Source organism: Pan troglodytes, chromosome 6 (genome assembly GCF_028858775.2).
Source record: "Pan troglodytes isolate AG18354 chromosome 6, NHGRI_mPanTro3-v2.0_pri, whole genome shotgun sequence".
Taxonomy (NCBI): Eukaryota; Metazoa; Chordata; class Mammalia; order Primates; family Hominidae; genus Pan; species Pan troglodytes.
Genome location: NC_072404.2, coordinates 71,721,741 through 71,746,186, shown reverse-complemented (window position 1 = coordinate 71,746,186; position 24,446 = coordinate 71,721,741). Strand labels below are relative to the sequence as shown.

Sequence of the window (24,446 nt, the reverse complement as noted above, 5' to 3'; positions counted from 1 at the left end):
TTTGGTAAACATTTGTAAATCAAAGAAAATTCCTGAGGTGTGTCTCAGTCATTTTTAGAGGTCATTTTGCCAATGTTGAGGACGCAATGGGAGGGAAAAAGGAATAAAAACCACAGGAAACATTTGTGATAGATGCTTTTCTTCCAAAGAGGGTCTTGGAGACTTAAATATTTGAAGGGAAAAAGAGGCCGGGCTTGGTGGCTAACGCCTGTAATCCCAGCACTTTAGGAAGCCAAGGCAGGCAGATCACCTGAGGTCAGGAGTTTGAGACCAGCCTGACCAACACGGTGAAACCCCATCTCTACTAAAAACATAAAAATTAGTTGGGCATGGTGGGGCGTGCCTGTAATCCCAGCTAGTTGGGAGGCTGAGGCAGGAGAATTGCTTGAACCCAGGAGACAGAGGTTGCAGTGAGCCGAGATTGCACCACTCCACTCCAGCCTGGGCAACAGAGCAAGACTTGGTCTTAAATAAATAAACAAATAAGTAAAGGGAAAAAGAGTGGGCAGTAGGGGAAGGTTAAAAAAAAAAAAAAGCAGGGAGGGAAAGCAAATTGAAGAGACAAGCAATTGTGTTCCTTTGAGTCTTTGATCAGCATTTACAGAATTCACATTTTACATGTGGAAAGGAAAGGGTGGAAGAATAGTCAATTATGCATTCATCTTGCACTCAGTGAATCTGCATTTTTACATAAGGTAAATAAACACAAAGTACAGGAAGCAGTCAGATATGCTTTTGTCTCCAGGGCGCAGAGGGATGACTTTTAGTTCTGTCCTTTGTCCCTTACCTGTGAAGACAAGTTTTTCATTTATGTTTTCAGGGTGAAATTCAACAGAACTCTTTTGGCTGGGCATGGTGGCTCATGCCTTTAATCCCAGCACTTTAGGAGGCTGAGGTAGGTGGATTGCATGAGGCCAGGAGTTGGAGACCAGCCTGGCCAACATGGTGAAACCCTGTCTCTACTACAAATACAAAAATTAGCCGGGTATGGTAGTGCACACCTGTAATCCTAGCTACTCAGGAGGCTGAGGCAGGAGAATTGCTTGAACCAGGAGGTAGAGGTTGCAGTGAGCCAAGATCACACCACTGCACTCAAGCCTGGGCAACAGAGCAAGACCCTGTCTCGAAAACAAAAACAAAAACAAAAAACCCGAACTGTTTTAGATGAAATCCAAGAAATTCAACTGAACTGTTTGTTTTCCTTTAGCATATTCAATGTCAGTAACTCATCTTTCTGGGTTTGAGATACTGAATGAGCAATGTCTGGCCTCATCCAAACCCTGGTAGATTTATCACCCAAGAAATTTTGGAATGGAATGGAATGGAATGGAATGGTATGTCAAGACCATACCCTCTTCCCTGAATAATGACAGTGAAAGGAAAAGAAATCTCAGGACCACCAACTCACTAAGTGAAAGGCAAAAGTCAAGCTGGAAACTGGATCATACAAACCTGCCTCTCCCATTCTGTTCCTAAATAGATAGCTACAAAGATTTTTTTTTTAAAGCTACACACCTCCCTCAAAATTTACCCACAAGGAAATTCCTTATGGGCCTCAAGATTTTGACCTTAGAATAGTTCTGTTGCATTTCACCCTGAAAATGTAAATTGATAGCTTATGCTTGCAGGACAAAGGATAGACCCCAAGGTCATCCCTCTGCTCACCTGAGACAAATGCATATCTGACTCTTTCCTCTGCCCCATGTTTACTTTTTTTTCATTAAAAAAAAAGAGACAGGGCCTCGCTATGTTGCCCAGGCTGGTCTTGAACTCCTGACCTCAACCGATCCGCCCACCTCAGCCTCCCAAAGTGCTGGGATTACAAGCATGAGCCACCGAGCCCAGCCGCTGTCTTGAGTTTCATGGAGACTTCAAGACACAGGCATGATTTGGTTTTTAGTTTGCTTTTTGTTTTGTTTTGGTTTTGAGACAGGGGTCTACGCCACCCAGGCTGGCATGCAGTGGTGCAATCATAGCTTGCTACAGCCTTGATCTCCTAGACTCAAGTGATCTTCCCACCTCCGCCTCCTGAGTAGCTGGACCACAGGCATGCGCTACCATGCCTGGCCAATTTTTTTATTTGTAGAGATGAATTCTCACTATGTTGCCCAGGCTGGTCTCAAATTCCTGGCCTCAAGCGATCTTCCTGCCTTGGCCTCCCAAAGTGCTGGGATTTCAGGCATGTACCACCCGTGATGGCAACATAGGCATGGCTGATTAAATCAGTGGCCACTGGTGATCAACTCAAACCTTCAGCTCCTCTCCATCCCTGGAAATCTGGGGGCAGGGGGCTGAAAGTTCCTACCCCCTAATCACGAGGTTGGTTCCCCTGGCAACTACTTTTCATTTTGAGACTATTCAGGAGTCACCAGAAATCAGTCGTCTCATTAGCATCCACAAAGACACTTACTACTTCGGAGATTCCAAGGGTTTCAGGAGCTGTGCACCAGGAAACAGTAGCAGAGACCATATACGTGTGTTTGTGTATATATGTGTGTGTATTTTTTTGTGTGTTCTTTTTTCTTTTACACTGTAGCTCTCAGATCTTACAAATATATATTTTTTATTATTTCATGTCTGTATTATAAAAGGAAAATAAAATCTTAGGACCTCAGACTCACTACAACCTCCACCTCTTGGGTTCAAGTGATTCTCCTGCCTCAGCTTCCAGAGTAGCTGGAATTACAGGCATGTGCCACCATGCCCAGCTAATTTTTTATTTTTAGTAGAGACAGGGTTTCTCCATGTTGGCCAGGCTGGTCTTCAGTTCTCCACCTCAGGTGATCTGCCCGCCTCAGCCTCCCAAAGTGCTGGGATACCAGGTGTGAGCCACCACGCTTGGCCCAATGTTTTATGAACAAACATTTAAACTGTAATTCTGCTTTGTACCAGAATTCATCAGAAACAATCTTTTTAGCTCTGTGATTTTATTTTCTTTTCAAAATTAGCTGAACATTATAGCAAAACTAAAAGTTACAATTTTCTCCCACCTTCCCTGAAGAAAAGCCCAGAGAGATTTTGTTTTGTTTTTTTGGGGGGAGTTTTTGAGACAGAGTTTCACTCTTGCTGCCCAGGCTGGAATGCAGTAGCTAGATCTCGGCTCACTGCGACCTCTGCCTTGTGGGATCAAGCGATTCTCCTTCCTCAGCCTGCCGAGTAGATGGAATTACAGGCACCTGCCACCATATCTGCCTAATTTTTGTATTTTTTGTAGAGGTGGGGTTTTACCATCTTGGCCAGGCTGGTTTTGAACTTCTGATCTCGTGATCCACCTGCCTCAGCCTCCCAAAGTGCTGGGATTACAGGCGTTAGCCCCCGTGCCGGGCCATCTCTTTTTCATTAATGGAAACATGTCCTAAGTACCTCATACCGTTACTTATTAAAAACATATTTTCTTTGCATACTTTTCATACAGTCGTTTCCTTTCACCCTTATTATATTTAGTAGGTCAATTACGTACATTGATTAGAATTCTTAACACTTCCTAACTTTAATTTCCAATGAAAATGAGGTTGTAGGGAATTGTGGACTACTTGTCATTTAACAGCATTCTCTAGTAGATTAGCATACTTATTAATACACCATTTTTTTTTTCAGATGGATTCTCACCCAATATATTACCCAGGCTGGATGGAGTGTAATGGCACAATCTTGGCTCACCGCCACCTCCGCCTCCCAGGTTCAAGTGATTCTCCTGCCTCAGCCTCCCGAGTGGCTGGGATTACAGATGTGCACCAACACGTCTGGCTAATTTTTGTATTTTTAGTAGAGATGGGGTTTTCACCACGTTGGCCAGGCTGGTCTTGAACTCCTGACCTCGTGATCCGCCCACCTCAGCCTCCCAAAGTGCTGGGATTACAGGCATGAGCCACTGCACCCAGCCTTAATATACCATTTTATGATTTTTTTCTTAGACAGGGTCTCATTCTGTCAGCCAGGCTGGAATACAGTGACATAATAACTCTTAATAAAGCCTCAAACTCTGGGGCTCCATAGATCCTCCTGCCTCACCCTCCAGAGTAGCTGGGGCTACAGGCATGCACCAGAACGCCCTGCTAATTTTTGTATTTTTCATAGAGACGAAGTTTCACCATGTTGGCCAGGCTGGTCTCAAACTCCTGACCTCAGGCTATCCACCAACCTTGGCCTCCCAGAGTGCTGGGATTACAGGCGTGAGCCACCGTGCCCAGCCTCATTTTCTTTTACTTCACTTGATTGTGCTTCACAGATACTGCATTTCTTAACATAGTTTTGTTTTATTTAAAAATATAAATAATAGTTAAAACTACTGAGATGGGGTCTCGCTATGTTGACCAGGCTGGTCTCGAACTCCTGCCCTCAAGCAATCCTCCCATCTCAGCCTCCCAAAGTTCTGGAATTATAGGCATGAGTCACCATGTCTGGACCATTTCTTAACATATGAGAGGATTGTGGCAACCTGTGTTGAGCTAGGGTAGTGGCGTCGTTTTTCTAACAGCACGTGCTCACTTGGTGTCTTTGTGTCACATTTCGGTAATTCTTACAATATTTCGAACTTTATTATTTTTTTGAGACAGAGTCTTACTCCATTGCCCAGGCTCAAGTGCAGTGCTTTGACCATAGCTCACTGCAGCCTCGACCTCCCGGCTCAAATAATCCTCCTCCCTCAGCCTTAGCTGGGACAACTAGCTTGTGCCACCATTCCTGGCTAATTTTTTTTTTTTTTTGTAGAAATGGGGTCTCACTACGTTGTTTAGGCTGATCTCAAACTCCTGGGTTTCCAGCAATCTTACCGCCGCCACCTCCCGAAGTGCTGGTATTATAGGCGTGAGCCACTGCGCCAGGCATTATTATTATTAATTTTGTTTGTTTGTTTTTAAGACAGAGTTTTGCCCTTGTTGCCCAGGCCAAAATGCAATGGCGCGTTCTCAGCTCACTGCAACCTCCACCTCCCAGATTCAAGTGATTCTCCTGCCTCAGCCTCTTGAGTAGCTGGGATTACAGGCATGCATCACCATGCCCAGCTAATTTTGTATTTTCAGTAGAGACAGGGTTTCTCCATGTTGGCCAGGCTGGTCTCGAACACCCAAACTCAGGTGATCTGCCTGCCTTGGCCTCCCAAAGTGCTGGGATTACAGGCGTGAGCCACCACGCCCGGCCAAAAGTTAGCATTTCTACCAAGTTCCTGGGTGGTAATTATAATGGGCAAGAATGACAGTCTGAGAACAACTACGCTGGAAGATTTTATCTTGGCAGCCCCTCATCCATCTGCACGTGAGAGTACAGATCTTATTCTCTTTGAAGACCAATTTTTTTTTAAAGACAGGTCTCACTCCGTCACCCAGGCTCACGTGCAGTGGTGCAATCATACCTCACTGCAGCCTCCAACTCCTGTGCTCAGGCGATCTGCCCACCTCAGCCTCACAAGTAGCTGGGACTACAGGCACACACCACCACGCCTAGCTAATTCGTTTATTTTTTTTGTAGATGATGAGGTCTTGCTACGCTGAACAGACTGGTCTCAAACTCCTGGCCTCAAGCGATCCTCCCGTTTTGGCCTCCCAAAGTGCTAGGATTACAGGCATTAGCACCAGGCCCAGCCTGAAGACTTTTAAATGCTACCCCATTCAAGACATGTTGAAACTCACCTATATTCAATCAGCCTGCTTTTCGCAAGTAATATACAACAGACTGAAATACCTTAAGCCTCTCAGGCTTTGTACCCTACTGTGGAATAATGAGTGTGTCCCAAAAGTAAATCCATAATGAGGTCCCATTTTTCCTTCCTCCTTGGCTATGAAATAGACAAGAAAAAGGCAAGCTAGTCATTTCCGTCTCACTATAGCAGACTCTCCTGTTTGCTTTTTGACCGCATTTGGGAGGCGGGGGCCTGATTGCTTTCCTACTTTCTAAGCACAACTTACTTTTTCTAGAAAATTCTCAATGCAACCTACATGGAGTAAGCCAGCTTCCCTCCTTTGTTTCCAATATTCTTATAATCAAAATGGCCAGAATTGGCAAGGCAACCTGAAAAAATGAGGACAGGTACGTTATCCCATGAGCCAAACTGCCCCTTACACTGGATAGTCATGAAATCGGCAGAATTCCCGATAAGCTCTCCAACCACGTATTTTCTGCGTTTTTGATCCAGACCCAGATGGTACTGCTCTAGCAGACTTTTCTGGTACTCTTCACTGAACATCAGAGGTGGACCCTGGTATTCAAGGCAAAGAGATTCTAAGAGTCAGAAATGGCAGAATTGTAAATGTTAGATAAAAATAAAGATCCACTTGATGGTGACCAAAATATCTGTCCTCGCAGGGGGCTATAGTGACTGCAGGACTCACTGATGCTGGGGTAAAGACAGCCAGGGAATGATGTAACCCAGAATCAAAAAGGAGGTTTTAAAAAAAAAAACAACCTTAATGAGCAACTGCTTTATTTATAAATGTAATTTGATATTCGCTTTACATTACTTTTCCACCTCTATCTGCTGGTACAGTCTAAAGGCTGAACTACACTACAGGTAAAAATACGTCTTTGGGCCAGGTGCAGTGGCTCATGCCTGTTATCCCAGCACTTTGGGAGGCCAAGGTGGGAGGACTGCTTGAGCCCAGGTGTTCAAGACCAGCCTGGGTAACACAGCAAGACCCCATCTGTACAAAAAAACACAAAAATCAGCCAAGCATGGTGGCACATACCTGTGGTCCCAGCTACTTGGGAGGCAGAGGTGGGAGGACTGCTTGAGCCCCAGAGGTCGAAGCTGCAGTGAGCTGTGTTTACACCACTGCACTCCAGCCTGAGTGACAGAGCGAGACCCTGTCATACATACATACATGTAAAATGAAATTAAACGAAACCAGGCTGGGCATGGTAGCTCAGGTCTGGTATCCCAGCACTTTGGGACGTCGAGGCAGGAGGATCACTTGAGACCAGGAGTTCAATAGCAGCCTAGGCAACACAGTGAGACCCAGTCCTACAAAAAGGCAAAATATTAGCCAGGCATGGGGGTGCACACCTGTGGTTCCAGCTACTTAGGGGGCTGAGGAGAAAGGAGTGGTTGAGCCCAGGAAGTCGAGCAGTGAGCTGTGGTTACGCCACTGCACTCCAGCCTGGACAACAGAGTGAGTCTGCCTCAAAAAAAATCTTTTTTAATTAAACTAAATCAATTCAGTTATCCTAGTCATATATCAAGACCTCAATAGCCACGTGTAGCTAATAGCTACCATTTCAGACAGTGCAAATACAGAACATTTCCATCACTGCAAGGGTGTTTTTTTTTTTAAAAAAACAAGGTCTCACTCTGTCACCCAGGTGGGAGTACAGCAATGCAATCATGGCTGACTGGAGTCTTGACCTACTGGGCTCAAACAATCCTCCCACCTCAGCCTCCCAAGTAGCTGGGACTACAGGCAAGCACAACCATGCCCAACTCATTTTAAATTTTTTGTAGAGATGGGGTGTATGTTGTACAGACTGGTCTCAAACTCCTGGGCTCAAGAGATCCTCTGAACTTGGCATCCCAAAGTACTAGCATTCCAGGTGTGAGCCATCACGCCCAGCACTGCAGAGGTTCTATCAGCACTGACCTAGACCCTCTCAAGAGTTTCTTAAGAATTCAGAGCTGAGGCAGGGCATGGTGGCTCATGTCTGTAATCCCAGCACTTTGGGAGGCCAAGGCAGGCAGATCACTTGAGGTCAGGAGTTCAAAACCACCTGACCAACATGGTGGGGAAACCTCATGTCTACCAAAAATACAAAATTAGATGGGCGTGGTGGCGCATGCCTGTAATCCCAGCTACTTGGGAGGCTGAGGCAGGAGAACAGCTTGAACCTGGGAGGCAGAGGTAGCAGTGAGCCAAGATCGTGCCAAACTCCGTCTCAAAGAAAAAGGAATTCAGAGCTGGTTACCTTTTCAAAGAGGATGAGCAAGCATGCATATCGATGAGCCACTTCCCCCTACTTGACTAGTTTGCAGAAGTGGCATTCTGTAATCATGATAAATTTAAGGGTGCAAACAGAACAGCACAGTCCACTGTGGGTGGCTGTTACCTGTATGTCAATGGGAGTCCCAGGAGCTGTGACAAACGAGTGTGAGCTGGCTGGGGAGGGGACGAGGGGCTGGATGAGGTTCAGGAATTCACATGTAAAAAAACCCCAAGACAAAGCAACATATCTTTGGTGAGGACAAAAAAAAATGAGATGGATAAAAAAAAATGAGAACAGGCCGGGCGCGGTGGCTTACACCTGTAATTCTAGGATTTTGGGAACCCCGTCTATACAAAAATACAAAAATTAGCTGGGCATGGTGGCGGGTACCTGTAATCCCAGCTACTTTGGAGGCTGAGGCAGGACAATTGCTTGAGCCCAGGAGGCAGAGGTTGCAGTGAGCTGAGATCATGCCATTGCACTCCAGCCTGGGTGACAGAGCAAGACTCCATCTCAAAAATAAAAATAAATAAATACATAAATAAAGAGGACAAAATGAGTGATTAAACATGGCTCTGTGATCGCGCCCATGCCCTCAAGCCCTCAACAGGTATTATATAGCACATGCTGTGTCAGATATTGCAGAGTACCTAGGAAGCAACAATAAATAGAACTCCTTCTCTCTCCTGAGCCCACAGTCCAAAGAGAGAGCCAAAGAAATAACGACAGTGCCTGGTGAGAACGCAGGGAGAGCCAGGTTCAGGCTACAACAGGGGCAGAGCACGGAGAAGTCTCCCTTGGCCTGAGGCAAGTGAGGTAAACCTCCTCATAGAGGGGACAGCTATGAGCGTCCTCATAACTGTCCCCTCTATGAGGAGGTTTACCTCACCTGCCCCAGGCCAAGGGAGTCTTCTCTGTGCTCAGACGCTGAATAGGAATCTTGTCAGCCATGCGTTGTGTGACTCATGCCTGTATTCCCAGTACTTTGGGAGTCCGAGGCAGGAGAATCACTTGAGGCCAGGAGTTCAAGGCCAGCCTGAAAGCGAGACTCCATCTCTATAAAAAATTTTAAAAATAGGCTGCACATGGTGGTGCATGCCTCTAGTCCCAGTTACTCAAGAGGCTGAGGCAGGAGAATTGCTTAAACCCAGGAGGTAGAGGTTGCAGTGAGCCGAGATCACACCACCGCTCTCCAGCCTGGGCAACAAAGCAAGACCAACTCTGAAAAACAAACAATGAAAGAAATGTTGCGAATGGAAATGACGAGTGGTGGCAGGAATTGGTATCTACAAGACAATAAACATAACTTGGATTGGAGAGTCAGGGAGAGACTCTTAGAAGAAATGGCCCTTATGCCGAGTCAAGTTAACCAGGAGGGATAAAGGGAAGAAAAACCCAACAGAGGGATCAGTCCCTGCTCAGAGCTTCTGGCACCCACCTGAGGCCTGCACAGTACAGATTTTTTTTTTTTTTTTTTTTTTGAAAGAAAGAGTCTCTCTCTGTAGCCCAGGCTGGAGTGCAATGGCACGATCTCGGCTCACTGCAACCTCCACCTCCCGGGTTCAAGTGATTCTCCTGCCTCAGCCTCCCGAGTATCTGGGATTACAGGCAATTGCCACCACTCCTGGTTTATTTTTGTATTTTTAGCAGAGACGGGGTTTCACTATCTGTTGGCCAGGCTGGTCTTGAACTCCTGACCTCAGGTGATCCACTCGCCTTGGCCTCCCAAAGTGCTGGGATTACAGGCGTGAGCCACCGTGCCCAGCCTAGACTGTTGTTGAAGCCTGTTTTCCTCTTCTCTTTCCTCAGTTTATTTCTTCTTTTACACCCTCCCCCATCACTGCTCTGCCCATCCAAAGGCTGTGGCTGGCACATGATGGAACAGAATCTCCCAGCCTCAAGTTCCAAACCTGCACTATCTAACAGCCAGGCTCTCAGATGGGAAGCTTCAAAGCCTTGTGACAGCCTGGCTGAACCACTCCAGCCTGGGCAACTCCCTTCAATTCCTACCCTGAAAAACAGGCATCTCCTCTGGCCACCACCCAAAGAAGCCTGTCTGGAAGCCTCAGGCATCCGCTCCTGGAAGCCTGAACTCTTCACTTTTGCAAAAAACGTTGTCCACCCAGTCCTGCTGAGCACACCCCATGCCCCCGAGCTCTGAATTGTCCTTTGCCCAGGCTGGGACGACTTCTCAGAGCCTTCTGCCTGCTGTAGACTTGGCTCAGCCCAAAGCACTCCATGAAATTGGGGCGTGGTGTCTGTCTCAAGAAACATTTCTACAACCTCTGCTGCCTCTACCACAAGTGAAAAATCCACCTCTGAACGCTGTTAGAACTGCACGATTATAAGGAAGAAAAGGGGGCCGTGCGCAGTGGCTCACACCCGTAATCCCAGCACTTTCAGAGGCTGAGGCAGGTGGATCACTTGAGGTCAGGAGTTCGAGGCTAGCTTGGTCAACATGGTGAAACCCTGTCTCTACTAAAAATACAAAAATTAGCTGGGCACGGTGGCTCACGCCTGTAATCCCAGCACTCTGGGAGGCTGAGGCAGGCGGATCACCTGAGGTCAGCAGTCCAAGACCAGCCTTGCCAACATGGTGAAACCCTGTCTCTACTAAAAAACACAAAGTTGGCCAGGCACAGTGGCTCACGCCTGTAATCCCACCACTTGGGAGGCCAAGGCGGGCGGATCATGAAGCCAAGAGATTGAGACCATCCTGGCCAACATAGTGAAACCCTGTCTCTACTGAAAATACAAAAATTAGCCCGGTGTGAGACTCCATCTCAAAAAAAAAAAAAAAAATTAGCCAGGTGTGGTGGCGCAAGCCTGTAGTCCCAGCTATTCAGGAGGCTGAGGCAGAAGAATCACTTGAACCTGGGAGGTGAAGATTGCAGTGAGCTGAGATTGTGCCACTGCACTCCAGCCTGGCAACAGAGTGAGACTCCATCTCAAAACAAACAAACAAACAAAAATGCAAGTTAGTTGGGTGTGGTGGCACACACCTGTAATCCTAGATATTCGGGAAGCTGAGGCTGGAGAATCACTTGAACCCAGGAGGCAGAGGTTGCAGTGAGTCGAGATCGTGCCCCTGTACTCCAGCCTGGCAACAGAGTGAGACTCCATCTCAAAAAAATAAAAAATAAGTATAAAGTAGCTGGGTGTGATGACACACATCTATAATCCCAGCTGCTTGGGAGGCTGAGGCAGGAAGATCACCTAAGCCTGGGAAGTCAAGGCTGCAGTGATCCGAGATCACACCACTGCACTGTAGCCTGGGAGACCAAAGTGAGACCCCGTTTCGAAAAAAACAAAAAAAATCAAAAAAACAGGCCAGGTGCAGTGGCTCACGCATGCCTGTAATCCCAGGTACTCAGGAGCCTGAGGCAAAATAATCACTTAAACCCAGGAAGCGGAGGTTGCAGAGAGCCAAGATCACGTCACTGATCTCCAGCCTAAGCGACACAGTGAGACCCCGTCTCAAAAAAAAAAAAAAAAAGAAAACAAAGAAAAAGAAAACCACAACTTGGGTGGGTAGATATTTGGTCCCCTGAACTGCCTGGGTATGGACGGCGCTCCCATCAGGCTAGGACAGGAGGCTGGTCTCAAACAGCACAAACCCACCCCAGCCTGCCACCTGCCAGGGTCTCCTTCCCGATCCAGCCCAGGGCAGCCAGGGGGCACTCACCTGAAGCAGTAGCCGGCAGATTCCAGGTAGGATGCAGGCTTGTTGGCCACAGACGACATCACCACGGCGGGGTGGTTCTTGTCCCTGCACACCAGTTCCTCCATCACCCACATGTGTTGATGCACAGACACATTGTTGAAAAGCTGCCTGTGGGCCAGGAGGGAAGGGACAGAGGGTCACGGTGCGGTCCGCGGGCTGGGCAGGTGGAGCGGGTGCGTGGTGGGGACTCACACCAGCACCAGGCCCACGGCGGGACACTCATCAATGACCACAATCCCATAGCGGTCACACATCTGCAGCACTTCCCCCGTGTAGGGGTAGTGGCTGGTGCAGAAGGCATTGGCACCAAGCCAGTGAAGCAGGTTGAAGTCCTTCACCAGCAGCGGCCAGTTGAAGCCCTTCCCTAGGATCTAGGAGACAGCAGAGTGGAGTGACCCCTGCCCCTGTCGAAGCTGCACTTCCTCTGAGAGCCAGGACCCTGGAGAGCCACCCCATGAGCCCCCTCTCCAGCCCAAGCACCGGCTCCACCATGGGGCAGTTTGGAGCCATTTGCGTTATTGCCCTGAGCTGCCCTCAACTGTGGGACATAGGGAAGGCAAAAGTGGAAGGTGACCAGAAGCAGCCCCCACGAGGACCCAGGAGCACAAACGCAGGTCCGCATCCTCGTGCTTGTTGATGCTGTGGAAATAAAAAGGTTTCCCATTGATGAGGAACTGGCTCTCAGTGACAGCCACAGTGCGGATCCCCACAGGGAGTGTGTAGAAGTCAGACAAAGGCCCCAGTGACGTCTGTGCAGTCAGCCGCACCTAAGACAGCCAAAGCACCAGGTGTGAGCACGACGACAGCCTGAGCCCCATCCGGCCCTCCCTCTGGCAGGAAGGCCCCTCGTGCACCCCAGCAGCCGCCTTGGGCCTGCAAGCAGAGATGCAGCAATCAGAGGCTCTGCCCTTCCCTGGCTGACCCCGGGACCTGCCCTTCAAAACTGGGCCTTCCCCTTGACCAGATGAGGTGGCTCATGCCTGGAGTTCCCACGCTTTGGGAGGCTAAGGCAGGAGGATCACTTGAGTCCAGGAGTTCAAGACCAGCCTGGCAACAGAGTGAGACCCCATCTCTATAAAAAAAAAATTTTTTTTTTTTTTGGAGACAGTCTCACTCTGTTGCCCAGGCTGGAGTGCAGTGGCGTGATCTCAACTCATTGCAGCCTCTGCCTCCCAAGTTCAAGCAATTCTTGCCTCAGCCTCCCGAGTAGCTGGGATTACATGCATGCACCACCATGCCCAGCAAATTATCGTATTTTTAGTAGAGACAGGGTTTCACCATGTTGGATGGGCTGGTCTCGAACTCCTGGCCTCATGTGATCCACCCACCTCAGCCTCCCAAAGTCCTGGGATTACAGGTGTAAGCCACCACGCCTGGCTTACCAAAACAGTTTTTTTTAATTAGCCAGGCATGGTGGCATGTGCCTGTAGTCCCAGCTACTAAGGAGGCCAAGGTAGGAGGATTGCTGCAGCCTGGGAGCTCAAAGCTGCAGTGAGCTGTGAACAGGCCGTTGCACTTCAGCCTGAGTGACACAGTGAGACCATCTCAAAAAAAAACACAAAAACTGGGCCTCCCACCAAGGGTGGGAAATATCAGAAAGCTCAGAGGACCACGCCTGGCCATTCATCTGTCCTGGGCTCCTGCTGAAGCCCAGATGGGGGCAAAAGACCTCCCTTAACCAAGTTCCAAACCACCATTATCTCCAATGAGTACAGATCGGGGGGTGTTCGTGCATCAGGTAAGGCCACCAGAGGCTCCTGCCTGCACCCGGTACCTTCAGCTGGCCCTGAGTAAAGGCCCCAGTGGCCACGGCTTTGTTTTCTGCCTCCAAAAGATGCACTTCCAGCTGGATCTGGTTGCTGCACTTGAGGAGATCTGGTAATTCACCAGCCCTGCAGGAGGCAAGAGAGACCAGGGCTGAGGGAGGGACATGACCTGGGCCACACAAACGGGAGTGCCCCGCAGCCACCACTCCCAGGCAGCCATTTGTTTCTATTGTTTTTTTAAAATTTTATATACATATATATATATATACACATATACATATATATACACACATATACATATATACATATACATATATGAACACATACATATATATGTGTGTTCATACACATACACACACACACACACACACACACACACACACACATATATATTTTTTGAGACAAAGTCTCACTCTGTCCCCCAGGCTGGAGTGCAGTGGCGTGATCTTGGCCCACTGCAACCTCCACCTCCGGGGTTCAGGTGATTCTCCTGCCTCAGCCTTCCGAGTACCTGGGATCATAGGCGTGTACCACCTCGTCTGGTGAATTTTTGTATTTTTAGTAGAGTTGGGGTTTTGCCATGTTGGCCAGGCTGGTCTCCAACAGGTTTCTCTCTATTTTGTTTTTCTCCCTGTACGAAAGGACAAGAAAAATAGGACCTACTTCATAAAGTGCCCTTGCACTATAGATGATGTTAATCTCAATCTAACACTGTAGGTCCCTACGGACTATTTATTTCAACCATCTGCTGATGCAATACAACTTTTCACCAAAGAACCCTTACAACCCTCAACATCTACTATTGCCCTCTATATTGCTGCTCCAACCCTAGCCCTTTCTATCGCCCTTCTTTTGTGAACTCCCCTCCCTATACCAGACCCTTTAATTAATTTTAATATAGGCCTCCTATTTATTCTAGCCACATCAAGCCTAGCCGTCTACTCTATTTGATGATCAGGATGGGCATCCAATTCAAACTATGCACTAATCGGCGCATTACAAGCTGTCACCCAAACAATTTCATATGAAGTCACCCTAACCATCATCCTGTTATCAGTCCTACTGAGAAGCGGCTCATTCAATTTATATACACTCATCACAACACAAGAGTCCCTCTGACTGCTCCTACCATCATGACCCCTAGCCATAATATGATTTATCTCCACATTAGCAGAAACTAACTGAGCCCCTTTTGACCTAACAGAAGGAGAATCAGAGTTAAGTCTCAGGTTTCAACATCGAATATACCGCAGGTCCATTTGCCCTCTTCTTTATAACAGAATATATGAATATTATCGTAATAAATGCCCTAACTACTACATTTTTTCTAGGAACATTACACACTATATATTCACCAAACTCTATACTACATATTTCATTACCAAGACCTTCCTCTTAACCTATTTTTATGAATTCGAACAGCATATCCCCGTTTCCGCAACGATCAACTCATACACCTCTTACAAAAAAACTTTCTACCACTTACACTAGTATTCTGTATATGACATATCTCAATACCCATCCTAATCTCCAGCATCCCACCCCAAACACAAGAAATATGTCTGACAAAAGAATTACTTTGATAGAGTAAACAATAGAGGTTGAAATCCTCTTATTTCTAGAACTATAGGAATTGAACCCACCCCTGAGAATCCAAAATTCTCCATGCTACCTATCACACCATGTCCTAAAGTAAGGTTAGCTAAATAAGCTATCTGGCCCATACCCCAAAAATGTTGGTTATACCCTTCCCATCCTAATTAACCCATTAGCTCAACTTATTATTTACCTTACTGTTTTTACAGGTACTTATCACAATGTTAGGCTCACACTGATTTTTCATCTGAACAGGCCTAGAAATAAATATACTAGCCCTCATCCCAATCTCAATTTAAAAAAGAAAACCCACTCTACAGAAGCAGTCACTAAATATTTCCTTATATGGGCAACCGCATCTATAGTCCTCATAATAAGTATTCTCTTCAATAACCTGTTCTCCAGTGAACAATAAATACTATTAATCAACTTTCATCCTTAATAATAATAACAGCTTAGTAATAAACTAGGGATAGCCCCTTTTCACTTCTGAGTTCCAGAAGTAACCCAAGGAACTTCCCTAACATTCGGTATACTACTCCTCACATGACAAAAACTGGCCCTATTTCAATTATATATCAAATTTTTCCATCAGTAAACACGAACATCCTCCTATCTCTCTTGATCTTATCTATTATAGTAGGCAGTTGAGGAGGACTTAACCAAACACAACTATGTAAAATTCTAGCCTACTCCTCAATTATTCATATAGGTTGAATAACAGCAGTACTAATATATAACCCAAACATTACCATTTTTGACCTAACAACCACTGCATTCCTAGCACTCAGCCTGAATTCAAGCACTACAACCCTATCACTATCCCATGCCTGAAACAAATTAACATGGTCAGTATCTATAATTCTATCAATTTTATTATCCCTAGGAGGTTTACCTCCATGAATAGGATTCCTGCCTAAATGAATCACCATTCAAGAGTTTACAAAAAATAAGTCTTATTATCCCAGCCATTATAGCTATCATAACTCTACTCAATCTGTATATTTACATACGCTTAGTTTACTCCACTTCAGTGACAATATTCCCCACATCAAATAATATAAAAATAAAATGACAGTTCAAAAATATTTCATATTACTTCTCCCCACACTTATCATCTTCTCTACCATCCTCCTACCAATCTCTCCACTAACACTATCCATAATCTAGAAATTTAGGTTAAGTAAGACCAAGAGCCTTCAAAGCTCTTAGCAAGTAAATTATACTTAATTTCTAAAAAAACCCTAAGGACTGAAAAACTCTATTCTGTATCAATGGAATGCAAATCAATCACTTTAATTAAGCTAAGCCCTTGCTAGATTGGTGGGACTGAAACCACGAAAATTTAGTTAACAGCTAAACACCCTAATCAACTGGCTTCAATCTACTTCTCCTGCAGTTGGGGGAAAAATGGCATACAAGCCCCAGCAGGATTCAAGCTGCTCCTTTGAGTTTGCAATTCAACATGCAAAGCACCTTGGGACAGGAAAAAAGAGGCCTTGACCTCTGTCTTTAGATTTACAGTCTAATGCTTACTCAGCCATTTTACCTTTTCTCACTTCACTTATGTTCACCAACTGTTGATCGTTCTCAACCAACCATAAAGATATCAGGACATTATACTTGCTATTCGGTGCATGAGCAGGGATAGCAGGTACAGCCTTAAGCCTCCTTATTTGAGCGGAACTGGGCCAACCAGGTACTCTACTAGGTGATGATCAAATTTACAATGTCATCATTACCGCTCATGCATTTGTTATAATTTTCTTTATAGTAATACCAATTATAACTGGAGGTTAATCCCTCTGATAATTGGCGCCCCTGACATAGCATTTCCCCGGATAAATAATATGAGTTTCTGACTCCTCCCACCCTCTTTCCTGCTATTACTTGCATCCACTATAGTAGAGGCCAGTGCTGGAACCGGCTAACAGTCTACCGCTCCTTAGCAGGAAACCTAACATATGCGGGAGCCTCTGTAGATTTAACCATCTTCTCACTCCATTTGGCAGGTGTCTCTTCTATTTTAGGGGCCATTAACTTTATTACCACAATTATTAATATAAAACCTCCAGCCATGTCCCAATATCACACACCCCTTTTCGTCTGATCAGTCCTAATTACAGCAGTTCTACTCCTTTCTCTCCCAGTCCTAGCCGCCAGCATTATTATATTATTAACAGACTGCAATCTTAATACTACTTTTTTCGACCCAGCTGGTGGAGGTGATCCTATCTTATATCAGCACTTATTCTGATTCTTTGATCACCCTGAAGTCTATATCCTCATCCTACTGGGCTTCAGGATAATTTCCCATATCGTAACATACTACTCTGGGAAAAAAGAGCCATTTGGGTATATGGGCATAGTGTAGGCCATAATATCAATTGGCTTCTTAGGGTTTATCATATGGGCTCACCACATATTTACAGTAGGAACAGATGTAGATACATGAGCATACTTCACCTCTGCTACTATAATTATTGCTATTCCTACTCATGTCAAAGTCTTTAGCTGATTAGCTACATTACACGGCGGTAACATCAAATGATCTCCCGCAATACTCTGAGCCCTGGGATTTATTTTCCTTTTTACAGTAGGAGGTTTAACCGGCATTGTACTAGCCAATTCATAACTAGATATTGTTTTACATGATACATATTATGTTGTAGCCCATTTCCATTATGTCTTATCAATAGGAGCCATATTTGCTGTTATAGAAGGCTTTGTCCACTGATTCCCCCTATTTTCAGGTTATACACTCAATCAAATCTATGCTAAAACTCACTTTGCCATCATATTTATAGGTGTCAATTTAACTTTTTTCCCTGCAGCATTTCCACAGCCTATCCAGTATGCCTCGCCATCACTCCAATTATCCCAGTGCATACACCGCATGAGATACTATTTCATCCGTAGGCTCATTTATTTCCCTAACAGCAGTAACGCTAATAATTTTCATGATCTGAGAAGGCTTCACTTCAAAACGAAAAGTTCTAACAATTGTGCAACCATCTACCAACTCAGAATGACTATATGGCTGTCCACCGCCCTATCACACATTTGAAGAACCAACCTACATGAAGACCTAAGCGAAAAAGGAAGGAATCGAACCTCCAGAGACTGTTTCAAGTCAATCCCATAACGTCTATGACTTTCTCAATAAGATATTAATAAAATTATTTCATAACTTTGTCAAAGTTAAGTTATAGGTTAAGCCCTATATATCTTAATGGCCCATCCAGTTCAATTAGGTCTTCAAGATGCTTCATCCCCTACTATAGAAGAACTACTTACCTTCCATGACCACACTCTTATAATTATTTTCCTAATTAGTTTCCTGGTTCTATACATTATTTCTCTAATACAACAAAGCTGATTCATACTAGCACTATAGATGCCCAAGAAATAAAGACTGTCTGACCTGTCTTGCCTGCCATCAGCTTAATCTTAATTGCCCTCCCATCCCTATGTATTCTGTACGTAACAGATGAAATCAATAACCCCCCTCTCACCATTAAAACAATTGGACATCAATGGTATTGAAGCTACGAGTATATAGATTATGAAGAATTAAGCTTCGGTTCTTATATACTTCCAACAGCCAACTTAAAACCAGAAGAACTTCAACTCCTCAAATTCGATAACCAAGCATCCTCTCAATAGAAATTCCCATCCGCATGTTAATTTCATCCAAAGATGTCCTGCACTCATGAACTATTCCCTCATTAGGGTTAAAAACAGATGCAGTCCCTGGACGCTTAAACCAATTTGCCTTAACCACTACATGACCAGGCCTCTACTATGGACAACGCTCAGAAATGTGTGGATCTAACCACAGCTTTATATCTATTGTTTTAAAATTAGTCCCATTAAAAACTTTCAAAACTTGGTCTATATCCACACTATAATCTCACTGTAAAGCTACCCCAGGGTTAACCTTTTAAAGACTTCTTCTGACAGAAATCACACCTCTCTACAGTGAATTCCTCAACGAGATACTTCCACATGACCTATTATTATTATATCAACAATCATAACTTTATTCTCGATTATTCAATTAAAACTATCAAATTTCATTTACCATACACCCCCTACACCAAAAATAATTGAAACACAAAAACATAACAACCCTTGAGAACTAAAATGAACGAAAATCTGTTCACCTCATTTACTGCCCCGACAATCCTAGGTTTACCCGCAGCAGCACTAATCATCTTGTTTCCCACCACACTCCTTCCAACCTCCAACTATTTAATTAATATACTATCTAATTAATATTATCTAATTAGTATCATCTAATAACTATCTAATATTAATATAATTAATACAAGATTGATTTCTATTCAACAATGACTAGTTCAACTTGTTCTAAAACAAATAATAATCACACATAATATTAAAGGACGAACCTGATCCCTTATACTAATATCCCTAATTCTCTTTATTGCCTTAACCAATCTCCTTGGGCTTCTACCCCATTCATTTACACCAACTACTCAACTATCAATAAATCTCGGTATAGCAATCCACTTATGAGCAGGAACAGTAATCACAGGTTCCACTTTAAAACTAAAAACTCCTTAGCTCTCTTCCTGCAAGGCACGCCCATATCACTTACCCCTATACTAGTAATCATCGAAACCATTAGTCTACTTATTCAACCAATGGCACTAGTTGTACATTTAACAGCCAATATTACGGCCAGTCACTTACTCATACACTTATTGGAGGAGCCACACTAGTATTATCAACTATTAACCTTCCCACAGCTTCAATTACCCCTATTATTCTAATTCTATTGACCACTCTCGAATTCGCTGTGGCCCTTATCCAAGCTTATGTCTTTACACTATTAGTAAGCCTTTATTTATATGACAACACATAATGACCCACCAAACACACACCTCTCATTTAGTCAAACTCAGCCCTTGGCCGTTAACAGGGGCTCTCTCAGCTCTCCTAATAACATCTGGCCTAGCTATATGATCTCACTTTAACTCTATTACTCTTTTAACTTTAGGCCTACTAACCAATACACTGACTATATATTAATGGTGACGTGATATTATCCCAGAAAGTACATTTCAATGCCACCATACAACAATTGTCCGAAAGGCCTCTGATATGGAATTTATTTATTATCTCAGAAGTATTTTTCTTTGCTGGATTCTTCTGGGCATTCTACCATTCCAGTCTAGCCCCAACTCAAGAACTAGGAGGACACTGACCCCCAACAGGCATTTCTCCCCTCAACCCTCTGGAAGTACCCCTCTTGCATCAGGGATTTCAATTACTTGAGCCCATCACAGCCTACTAGAAAATAATCAAAAACAAATAACTGAAGCACTACTTATCACAATTACCTCAGGTATTTACTTCACCCTCCTACAAGTCTCAGAATACTTTGAGGCTCCCTTTGCTATTTCTGATGAATTTATGGCTCAACATTCTTTATAGCTACAGCCTTTCACGGACTTCACGTCATTATTGGATCAACATTCCTCACTATCTGTCTCTTCTGCCAATTAAAATATCACTTTACATCTAGCCATCACTTTGGCTTCGAAGCCGCTGCCTGATATTGACACTCTGTAGATGTAGTATGACTATTCTTGTATATTTCTATTTACTGATGAGGATCTTACTCTTTTAGTATAAAGAGTACTACTGACTTCCAATCAATTAGTTTTGACAACATCTGAAAAACAGTAATTAACCTAATACTAGCCCTAGTAATCAACACCCTATTAGCCTTATCACTAATAGTTATTACATTATGGCTCCCACAACTTAATATTTATATAGAAAAATCCAGCCCCTACAAATGCAGATTTGACCCATTATCCTCTGCCTGCATTCCCTCCCCCATAAAATTTTTTCTAGTAGCCATCACATTCCTCCTATTTGACTTAGAAATCGCCCGATTACCCTTGCCATGAGCTCTTCAAACAAACAACCTGACACTAACAATCAGCACAGCCCTTATACTAGTTATCATTTTAGTACTAGGGTTAACTTATGAATGAACTCAAAAAGGATTAGACTGAACTGAATTGGTAGATAGTTTAAGCCAAAATAAATGATTCTGACTCATTAGATTATAATAGAACATATTTACCAAATGCCTTCTATTTATATCAATATCATATTAGCATATACCATATCACTTCTGGGGATATTAATCTATCGATCCCACCTGATAGCATCCCTAATATGCCTAGAAGGAATAATATTATCATTATTCATCATAAATACCCTTATAACTTTAAATATACATTTCACCCTAGCATTCATAATACCCATTACCCTCCCAGTATTTGCTGCCTGCAAAGCTGCAGTGGGCCTCGCCTTACTAGTTTCAATCTCCAACACGTATGGCCTAGATTATGTACGTAACCTAAATTTACTTCAATGCTAAAAATTATTATTCCAACAATTATACTGCTATCAATAACATGACTCTCTAAAAACTCAATAATCTAAATCAATACGACTATTCACAGCCTAATCATCAGCTTCACTGCCCTATTATTTTTTAATCAATTCAGCAATCTATGCAACTTCTCATTAACTTTCTCTTCTGATCGCTGACATCACCCCTTCTAATCTTAACAGCCTGACTACTACCTCTTATAATTATAGCAAGCCAGTACCACCTCTCCCAGGAGTCACCCCTATGGAAAAAGCTCTATATTTCCATATTGATTTCCCTATAATTTTTTTTAAATTATGGCATTCACAGTCACAGAACTAATTATATTTTATATACTCTTTGAAGCTACGCTTATCCCTACCTTAATTATTATCACCCCCTGAGGTAACCAACCAGAACGCCTCAATGCAAGCTCGTATTTCTTATTTTATACACTAATGGGATCTCTCCCCCTACCTATTATACTTATTTATACTCGAAATACCTTAGGTTCACTGAACATAATAATATTTAACACCCAAGAACTATTAATTTTCTGATCCAATAACCTTATATGATTAGCATGTATTATGGCTTTTATAGTAAAAATACCCCTATATGACTTCACCTACGACTTCCTAAAGCCCACATAGAAGCCCCTGTTGCTGGCTCAATAGTACTTGCAGCGGTTCTCCTAAAACCAGGCGGCTACAGCATAATACGGCTTACCCTTATCCTCAGCCCCCTGACAGAATATATAGCCTACCCCTTCCACATGTTATCCTTATGAGGGATAGTTATGATAAGCTCTATTTGTCTACGACAAACTGATCTAAAATCACTTATTGCATATTCCTCCGTAAGTCATACAGCACTTGTTACTATGGCTATCTTCATTCAAACGCCCTGAAGCTTTACTGGTGCAATTACCCTCATAATTGCCCATGGACTTACTTTGTCCTTACTATTCTGCCTAGCAGATTCAAACTATGAGTGAATCCATAGCCGAATCATATTACTCTCTCGAGAGCTTCAAACACTACTCCCACTAATAGCCTTTTGAAGACTTATAGCAAATCTTACTAACCTTGCCTTGCCCCCCACCATTAATAGGAGAACTCTGTAATGGTGGCTTCATTCTCCTGATCAAACATCACCATATGCTTATAGGACTTAATATATTAATCACAGCCCTTTATTCTTGTTTAAGTTCTTATTTATTTATTTATTTAATTTATTTATTTTGAGACAGGGTCTCACTATGTTGCCCAGGTGGGTCTCAAACTTTCGAGCTCAAGCAATCTGTCCACCTCAGCCTTCCAAAGTGCTGGAATGACAGGCATTAACCACCGCACCCAGACTAAATTCTTTTAAATTTGGAACTGCGGCCACAAAACACTGTCAATAATCTCGCCACTGCACTCCAGCCTAGGCGACCGTGCAAGGCCTCATCTCAGAAAAAGAAAAAGATATATTTTAAAAATGAAAAGAAAACTTAAAAAATCCTTACACTCTGGGAGGCCAAGGTGGGTGGATCACCTCAGGTCAGGAGTTCAAGTCCAACCAGGCCAACATGGTGAAACCCTGCCTCTACTAAAAAAATACAAAACTAACCAGGCATGGTGGCAGGTGCCCATAATCCCAGCTACTCAGGAGGCTGAGGCAGGAGAATCCTTTGAATCCGGGAGGCGGAGGTTGCAGTGAGCTGAGATCGCACCACTGCCATCCAGCCTGGGCGAGAGAGCAAGACTCTGCCTCAAAAAAAAAAAAAAAAAAAAAAAAAAAAAGACAGGGTCTCCCTCTGTTACCCAGACTGGAGTGCAGTGGCACAGTCATAGCTCACTGCACCCTTGACCTCCCAGGCTCAAGTGATTCTCCTGCCTCAGCAGCTGGGACTACCAGCATGCATCACCATGCCTGGCTAATTTTTTAATTTTTTGTAGTGATGGTCTTGCTATGTTGCCCAGGCTGGTCTTGAACTCCTGGCCTCAAGTGATCCTCCTACCAGGGCCTCCTTGCAAAGAGCTGAGAGGACAGGCATGAGCCACCATGCCCGGCCCCCCGAAGCTGCCTATTCCTTGAGCACGATGTGTAGCAAGGGGAGCTGGAGTGACAGCAGCACGGTGGGGAAGGGACAGGATTGCCACCCTGAGCTGTGTGACATTAGGCCAGACCCCTCTTCTCCAAGTGAGGTCAACCACACGGGTGATTTCGGGAGCCTGTGCCCCAGTCAGCCTGGATTTTACCTTCATAGGTAGATAGGAAACTATGAGGGTTCAGAGATGCTGGGAGAACCTTTTCCCTGGGAGAGCTTTCCAAACAGGAAACAAACAGAGCCACCCTGGGCCCCACTGAGGGAGGATCCTACCAGCACTGTCGTGCTCCACGCCGGTGGTGATGGTGATGTCATCGATGTAGGTGGTAGGTGTCGTGTACAGAAGCACAGACCGCCGCAGTCCTGCGTAGTTGAAGAAGTCAAAGTCTGTGTTCTGGACAAAGTAACCCTTGGGATACCTAGGGTCGGAGGACAGTGGTTCGCTGGGCCCTTGCCTTGAGTCCCTTGACCTCAGCTCACAGGCCTCCTCAGATCCAGGGCCTCCACTCTGCCAAGGCCACCCTGTCCCTAGCAGGAAGACCACAGGGTGGGATGGGAAGGTAGGTGCGTGCGGTGGAGACAGGATGGTATCCACTTGGAGGTGTTGATCATGTAGCAGATGGTCCCTGGTGTCAGGGTGAGCGTATTATTGATGGTGATAGTGATGCGGGGGCAGGAGGACAGGGGCCACCTGGACCAGACTGCTGCTGTCGGTCCCTCATGCTCTAGCGTGTCGACCCCATTCACCCACTGCAGACACAGGAGATATGAGGAGGGGGCAGCAGGTTGGGGCATGAGGAGGGGCCCTGCTATCAGGCACTCCCTCACATAACCTGCAGCATGGGGCTCAGGGGCCTGCCAGCCAGACAGGAAGAATGGCATCCCAGGGGTGTAGATCAGGCCACCTATCCCCCTACACAGGGCACAGCCCCCAGGGCAAGG

At 44.7% G+C, this 24,446-nt stretch overlaps 1 long non-coding RNA gene and 1 pseudogene across 1 annotated transcript; one reads left to right on the top strand and one right to left on the bottom strand.

Moving 5' to 3' along the window:
• Positions 1-544: 544 nt before the first annotated feature.
• On the bottom strand, positions 545-24,446 carry LOC741556 (uncharacterized). The gene is made up of 5 exons (XR_001714748.4): positions 23,778-24,446; positions 13,910-14,029; positions 13,407-13,524; positions 11,594-11,740; positions 545-787 (listed from the first exon to the last, which is right to left on the bottom strand). It is a non-coding gene; the product is annotated as an uncharacterized LOC741556 (long non-coding RNA).
• Positions 19,141-19,882, top strand: LOC129135482 (ATP synthase subunit a-like; annotated as a pseudogene).